Source organism: Microtus ochrogaster, linkage group LG2 (genome assembly GCF_000317375.1).
Source record: "Microtus ochrogaster isolate Prairie Vole_2 linkage group LG2, MicOch1.0, whole genome shotgun sequence".
In the NCBI taxonomy this organism is placed as follows: domain Eukaryota; kingdom Metazoa; phylum Chordata; class Mammalia; order Rodentia; family Cricetidae; genus Microtus; species Microtus ochrogaster.
This window is the reverse complement of record NC_022028.1, coordinates 3,348,388-3,356,280: the sequence shown is the minus strand read 5'-3', so window position 1 is coordinate 3,356,280 and position 7,893 is coordinate 3,348,388. Positions and strand designations below refer to the sequence as shown.

General features: G+C 52.2%; 1 protein-coding gene across 1 annotated transcript in view; it reads left to right on the top strand.

Annotated features, from left to right (window-relative positions):
* The first annotated feature begins 4,736 nt into the window (after positions 1-4,736).
* Trerf1 (transcriptional regulating factor 1) overlaps positions 4,737-7,893 on the top strand; it is a 221,665-nt gene continuing 218,508 nt past the window's right edge. The window contains exons 1-2 of the mRNA XM_026785599.1: positions 4,737-4,993; positions 5,852-5,936. The gene's annotated coding sequence lies outside the window, so the exon portion shown is untranslated. The remainder of the gene's footprint in view (positions 4,994-5,851; positions 5,937-7,893) is intronic.

Sequence of the window (7,893 nt, the reverse complement as noted above, 5' to 3'; positions counted from 1 at the left end):
GGGCTGGAGTTCAGGGGAAAGGAGACGTTCAGGTCAGTCTGGTGGAAAACCGGTGAAAGTTACATAAAGCTCCCCCAGCCCCATTTCCGTTTGCATCTGTAAACTGGGGGTGCTGACAGGGCGAAGGGCAGATTACTATCTGCGTTTAGTATTTAGCACACAGGAAGAGGAAGGGAGCTGGGAAGTAGGTTAAATGTGAAGGGATTGCCGTGCAAGCACGAGGAACTGAGTTCAGATCCCCGGCACCCATGTCAACATCAGCTTGGTGGTGTGTGCCTGTAATCCCAGCCCTGGGGAGGAGTCCTGAAGTTTGATGATCAGCTAATTAGCTCAATTGGGAGCTCTAGGTTCACTTGGGAGCTCTAGGTTCACTGGGAGGCCCTGCCTCAAAACAAACAAACAAACAAACAAACAAACAAACAAAACCCCCAAAAAACCAAGGTGAGAGGAGATTGTTAAAGATGCCTGGCCTTCACATGGATGCGCATACACACATATGTATACCCAGCATACAACCACAAGGACGTGTACACACACACATTAGTGTCGAGGAGAAAGACCCTCAAACTAGTTAACCATTTTCATTCGTCAGTAGCTCAGGTAAGCACTGTCAACAGAGTTTGTTATTTGGCTAATGGGGTGGGAAGGGAAAGAGTAAGGGTGTGGCTGTGCCAGGGCAGGCAAAGGAGAGCTGCACATACAGATTTAAGTAGGCATCCCACGGGTCTAGCACGGCGTCCACTGGGAAGCAGGCGGACACGGCCTTCACCTGGGGATCTGCTTGCTTCTATCTGGGGAAATGGAGTGGATGCTGTAGAGGGTGGAGAAGAGGCTTCTTGCTGTTGATTTAAACTTGGTACCATGTAAATGAATTATGCCCGTTCAAAATGAGGAGGAGACGAAATAATTATATTTTAAAACGCTTTACCATGGAGGTAAGTGTCAAGAATTTTACACTCAAAATCTAACCGCTTTGTCAGCAACTTCCGTAGTTTGTGCAGTGGTCACTGGGCCTCACCGGGGTGCACAGGGGTAAGGGTGCCTTTTAGCTTTCAGTCAAAAAGATCTGAGACAATATTTTAATATTAGTCATCCTCTCTCTGACTCTCTTTACATTTTTAAAATTTTTTTTATGTGAATGGATGTTTTGCTTCCATGTATGTCTGTGTACCACCCATATACAGTGCGTGGAAACCAGAAGAGGGCATCAGATCCCCCTCCCCCACCCCAGGACTGGAGTTACTGGTGACCGTGGACCACCACGTGGGTGCTGGGAATTGAACCTGGGTCCTCTGGAAGAGCAGCCGTAATCTTGACCCATGAGCCATCTCTCCAGCCCTTTGACTCTCATTTTAAAAATTCATATCAGAGTATGGTGGCACACACCTTTAAACCCAGAACTTGGGAGGCAAGGCAGGTTGATCTCTGTGAGTTCCAGGCCAGTCTGGGTTACATGGAGACTTTTAGGATAAGCAGGGTTACATAGTGAGATTCTGTCATCAACCAACCAACCAACCAACCAACCGACCGACCAACCAATTAACCACAGGTCAATTATATAGTATAATACAGACTGACCTTAATTATAGTCCTGGGCCAAAATAGGCTAAAATCCTATAGCCTTTTAGGGATCAAGCAACTCACTCTGTGGGTGGCCTTTAAGAGTCGGTTTCATTGATCAAGGCCAGCGAGTAAAGGTGCCTTCCACCAAGCCTGAGTTTGATCCCTGGACCCCACTTGATGGAAGATGAGAACCAAATGCTGATAAGTTGTCCTCTGATCTCCATATTCCAACTAGGCACACATAAAATAGATAAAAGTGTTTTTAAAAAAGTTGGTTTCATTGATTAATATGGTCTTTCTAGCATGGATGTCTTTATTGTGTTCCAATCATTTAAGGCAAAGATAAACTTTGTTTAAATAATTTCAGATTCTTGGAACATAATTTTCTAGTGTGTGTGTGTGTGTGTATGTGTGTGTGTGTGTGTGTGTGACCGGACTCCATTAAAAAACAAACAAGAACTTGTCACAGTGTTTTAAGGCTTGTAAATATTAACCCGTTTAAGCCACACCATGTCAATTTATTGTAGGGGCCACCATTCCAGAGAGAGGTTGCTCAAAGTCTGCTGGGCTAACTATTTAGCAACACTGCCTCTCTGCTCCCAGTGAACCCCGTGGGCTCTGTAAGCATGGGGTTGAGAAGGTGGCTGTGTGGTAGCAAGAAACAAATCCCCAGCCTTCTGCAGTCTGTGGTCTAGGCAAACCTGCATTGTAAATGTCTGTATGAGACCTGGGGCCAGCTAACTTACTCTGTAGCCAGAATCCTTATCTATTTGGGTTTCTTATCTGCCCCAGGGAGGAGCTTTTGTTTTAGAGACCTTTCCTCCCGCGGTGGTGTATGGGTAAGTATGCTGGGCTTTGGAGGTGAGGGAGCTCAGGTTGGTAGGTAGGGCAGGGCACTGCTTTCTCTGGGTCTCTTGAAGAAACCAAGAGTTCAAAAGGTTTGATCCAAGTCCCTTAGAGGACATCAGGCCTGGGGCAGTGGTGGCTCTCAAGTTTAGCAAAGGGCCTCCTTTAGGGCCAGTTCTGTGTCAGCCAGGCTGCACGGAGGTCTAGAGAAAGACTGGTCATCCCAGGGGAGCTAGAGATGAAGGTGTAACTTCTGAAAGGCTTCTTGGAGATAGGGTCAGTGGACTGGTACATTGAATGTCCAACACGGTCTCGAAAACTCAGGTAGACCAATGCTTAGGAAGCCCCTACTCAGGAATAGGGCAGTGGCAAAGTTTCTGCACAAGGAAGAGAGGGGCTGCAGAGGCGAAACCCGCCCCCCCCCGCCCCTTCGTGGGGAACCTGCTTTATTCTGAGGGCACCTGGGAGGGACTTACAGGGTTGAAAGGGCAGTAACCTGGGGTGTGGGACTCAGGGGCCGCAGTCCTGATAGCGGGAGGGGATTGAGAAAGTAAGGGTGAGCACTCCCTACGACCCTGTTCTCTGTCCCCAGGATTTATTTGCTCAGTTGAAAGGAGGGGGCATGAGCCAGAGATTCACTGAGCTAAATAGACCCAAGCCCCTTTTCTGTTTCTCTCAGGGGACCTCCCTGGTCCAGGTGTTTTAGAATTTAAAGAATTAGACAGAGGGTTTTCCAGTGCTGAAGATGGAGAACCGTTACCCCTCCAAACACACCCACACACGCATGCGCGCGCACGCACACACACACACACACACGCGAGCGCACACGCGCATACACACCACCTCCGCTGCTTTTGGCAGCAGCGTCTTCAACCCATGACCTCATGCTTTAAGCTCCCATATACTCTTTCTCCCGCCCTGTCCACACCCAGAGCCCGAGTGGGGGTGGCGTGGATGGAGGACAGTGACTTATCTCGCGCCAGATTTGGGGAGAAAGGGGCATAACGATCCATACTGCGGAGGGAAAGAATAGTGTAACTTTTCCTCGTGGGAAAAGGAAAGAAGGAAGGAAGGGAGGGAGGGAGAGAGGGAAGGAAGGAAGGAAGGAAGGAAGGAAGGAAGGAAGAAAGGAAGAAAACCACTCGTTGTTCTGGAGATCCTCAGACACCGAAGACCAGATCTCCGCGAGAGGTTGCTGGTTTAGTTGAACTATCTTTGGCGCACGTTTCATCAGACCAGAAAAGAACCAGGGGGATGGCTAGAGATGCCGGGATGTTGGGCTAGAGTCGTGGCACCTGGTCTGATCTGCAGTCCCGGGACGAGATCTTGTTCTGGTCCATTCTCGTCTCCGAGGCCAGCGATCCCCGAGAAGGGTTCGAACTCTTGGCTAGCCTGCCAGCCGGCGCCCTGCCCCCTTGCTCGCAGCTGCTCTCGCTTTGGGTGCAGCGGTTTTCCCCCCGCAGAGCAGGAGGAGGAGACAAACCCAAGGAGGGGGAGCGACTCCAGGGCTCGGGTTTCTGCAACCAATGCGGAGCAGCCCCGGGCGGCCCCCCGGCTGCGGGCCCTCCTCCCCGGCACCACGTTCCACAGTCATGGCGCACGGCGAGGGGCGGACGCAGGCCGCACCCGCGCCCCCCTCCTCTCCTCCCTCCCTCCTGCACGCTTCTCTCCTAGGCAACATCCCTCCCAGGCCGGGCGGAGATGGAGACCTCTCCCCGCCCCCATGGGGCAGAGGATGGAGGCGCGAGCTTCTCCTGAGCCCGCAGATCCCTTCCCGGGAGCACCCCAGGCCCTACAGCGACCGGGATGCGTTGGTGGTGAGGGTTCGAGGCACGACCCCTTCCGGCAGCCCCCCTGGACCTTGGCATCTTTGCAAATCCTTAAATAAACAACAAAAATCTTCCAACCCGAGTCTTTAGATTTGCAACGCGCCTTTTACAATAACCGCGACTGCGACGCAGGAAGCAATCCTGCAACCGGTCCGGGGTGGGAAGGCGGCAGCTTCCCGGCCAACAAGCTGCTCTCTCACCCCTCCCACCCCAAGGGGGCCTCGATTCCCCCACCCCCTCCCCGGATCTGAGACTCTGCTGCACTCCGGGGACTGACAGGTCCCCGGCTCGTGGTCCCATCCTCTGCGTCCAGAGACTCGCCAGCTTACAAAAGGTGCAAGCTCACGCATACACAACGCAGAGCGCGGAAAAAAAAAAAAGTCGACCGGGCACCGGCCCGGGGCAAGGCTGCAAACAATGCACCCGGCGGTCCGCGCCTGCCGGAGCGCGGCGCCCCGGGGGACAGGGGCGGCGGGCGGGGGCCGCGGCGGAGAACCCGCCGCGCTGGACACCTTACTTCCTGCTTCCCCGCCCGCCGCCAGCCCCAGCTCTGCGGAGGGATATCTCTCCCCTCCTCTGTCCCTCTCCCTCCCTTTACCCGCCTGTCTGCCCCCCTTTTTTGACCCCCCCCACTCTACCCCGCCTTTCTCCTTTTGCAAGAAAATAATTTGACAGTCGATTTGCTGACAGGGGAGGAATTTGCATCCTGGATTTAAAAAAAAAGGCCGAGAGGAGCTTAGGAACGGTTGCTAGGGGTGGGTAATGGGTGAAAGGGGGTGGGTTGGGGTGTTGGGGAACGGATCCAGAGGGCTCGGGGAGGGAGCCATGCAAAAAGGTAAGGCCAGGTTAGCGCTGCTCGGCCCTGAGTGGGCTGCGGCCGGGGGAGGGGCGAAAGATACATATGTATTTCTGTCTCCCCAGCGCACCCCCTTCCCTCTAAGCGATGGCTGAGAGGCGGTGCATGCAGATGGGGAGTAAGTTTCCTGGAGGGGAGGAGGGTGGATGCACGCGCGCTGCCGGGCGCTGCAAATTTCCACCGGGGAGGGAGAGAGGGGCTGGATGCGGAGAGTTTGGAGTTGGAGGGCAGGGAAGGGAGCAGGGCCTGGGGGCGGGGGAAAAGAGGGGTGCTGGTGGATGCTATATCTGGGAGTAAGTTTCCAAGAACGAGAGCGCCTGCACGCTTGCTTGCTAGCTAGTAAGTTTCTGGCTGGGGAGGGCGCTTGGGGAGGAGAAGGGGGGTGCATGTATATAGAAGGGGGGAGGGGGGAGCAGATTTCCTGCGGGGAGGCTGAATGCATATGGAGAGGAGATTTCCTGGAGGGAGGGTTGAGGCGTAGACCGGACCGAGTAAGTTTCTTGCTGGGGTGGTGGCTGGAGGTGGTGAGTTGGTGGTTTGGAAAACCCTGAGCTTCCCACCCGGGACTCGGGGGGAGGGGGGCGTGCTGTGAGAAGGAGGGGCGAGGGGCCAGGTCTCTGCTTGGGGAGAGGGGCTTGCATCTGGGGAGTATGTTTCTTGGCGGAGCGATATTTGTTTACAGGCTGAGGGCAGTACTGTAAATGAGTAGCTGCGAGAAGGCGGCTGACATAAATTAATATTGAAATTACTCCATCAGCTCGGCTCGCCCCCCATCTCACCCCCCAAGTGGAGATTGGTCGTCTTGTCGGATCGCCCAGGCACTTGTTGCCGAAACAGCCAAGGTAGGCGAGAAGCTTATTAAGTTTCATTTAAAAAATTTAGTTGGGGGGGGGGATGATCAGTAAGAAGGTGGGGGTGGGGTGCGGAGGGAAGCCTGCGGGTGGGGGGACAGAAAAAGACAAGTCTCCTGCGGCCTCTTTACTTTCAATACGTTAGCAGGGCCTTTTCCCTGCTTGCCTTCTTCCCGGTTCTCTCTCCCGGCTACAGCATCCCAGAAAAGGGGGAGGGGTGCGGTGGGCGGTGTAACTGGCAAACCCCAGCTTAAAGGGTGACGGGTGGTGGGTTTGAAATTGAAGGTTGATATATTATAAAGCCTTCATTCTTCCAGCCAAGAAACCGCAGGACCCTAGGGATGTGTCTTTTGGGGTTTTTGACACGATGCATGTGTGTATATATGTAAGTCTGCGGGCTCTGTGGGGGCTGGGTAGTCCCCAGAAGTAAGTGTGACCACCCAGGTGGGAGAAGTGGGTGAGGAGGTAAACTTGCCCCCTCCTTCCCCAACTTCAGTTTGGGAGTCTGGGAAGTTACTGCTGGTGAAGAAGCAGAAATTACACACCAAACCACAGTTTCACTAACGGAGACAGGCAGCCTCAGGGCAGCGCTGGCCTAGAGCATGTGTGCCTGCCATGGTTGGGTTAAAGAAGAAAACGCCTTTGGCTTCCCTATGCCGTCCACTGGCCGCTTAGAATCAGCTTGCTGTCAAACTTCCCCCAGACAAATGTTGCTTTGGCAAGTGAAGGGTTGTGTTGTAGTGAGTGCTTGGTCTTTGAAGGCCCTGGACTGTCTTGGGAGATGTGTGGAAGTCATGCTTAGGAATGACCTGTCCAGGCATGGCCCAAGATATCTCCAAGAGCATGCCTGGGAGAAGCAGGTTTGTTGGTCTTTTAAAAACCTCAGGCATCAGAGGTGATTTTTTTCTTTCTTTCCTTCTTTCTTTCTTTCTTTCTTTCTTTCTTTCTTTCTTTCTTTCTTTCTTTCTTCAAGAAAGGAGTTTTAAGTTGTCCCAATTGGCGTCAATCTTCTGAACCGTTTGTACTTTTCGTGCAGGGAGATGTCTGTGGAAATGTGTTCTGTGGCCCACTAGGACAAGATGCTGGAGACCCAGCACTTAGCTAGTTAAAGCAGCCGGCTTTGCCTTGCCTTGCTTGCTTTCTTGGCGCTCAGCCTACGGGTTCCTGCAGATACTTTTTCTTCGATGGGTGCTGGTGCTGGGAGTTGAACTTGGCCAGGATAATTTGAGTATCGCCGGGGCTGCCCAGGAACTGGTTAGGAGGGTTAAGGCATAAGCAGCCACACTGGGGTTAACTAAAGTCAGTTAAGCCTTCCCTGGTTATGTAAACAGGTTTTGATTCTAGCAGGGAAAACTGGGTTAAAAACAAAACCCCTTTTCCATGCTGCTGATAGCAGTCCTTTTTTCCCCTTTCCTACCTCAGATTTCAGGATGGAGGGTTTGATAGTCGGCAGCTTGAGAGTTGAGTTAGTTAGAAACCTTAGGGTTGCCTCTCACATGTTCCCAACTAGGCATTAGCTAAACAAATTAGCTGTTATCTTTAACCCGGTGAGTCTGATTGGTGTATGTGCTGGGAGAGTAAATAAGAATTTCTCGTGTGTGTGTGTGTGTTTATTCCAGGGTGGGATTATTTACATGTCTAACCTGGGAGCCAAGAGCTTCTTTTTTTCCCTCTTAACATTTATGGGATTTATTTTATTGTCTTGCTTTGGCCATTAATCAAGTCACTGTGCCCCCGCTCCCCATTCAACTGAGAATGTTCTCCTGGTAATAAAGGTTTGAAGGCCCAAGAATTTTAATTCATTCTTTTTGAAATATTGTGACAATTGTCAGGATTTGATTTACAGGAATTGATACTCTGAGTGACACACCCCTTTGGGCCCCGCCCTTTTAGGCATGTCTATTTTCGCCAACGGATTGTTTAGAAGCCAGCCTGGCAGAGAGACAGA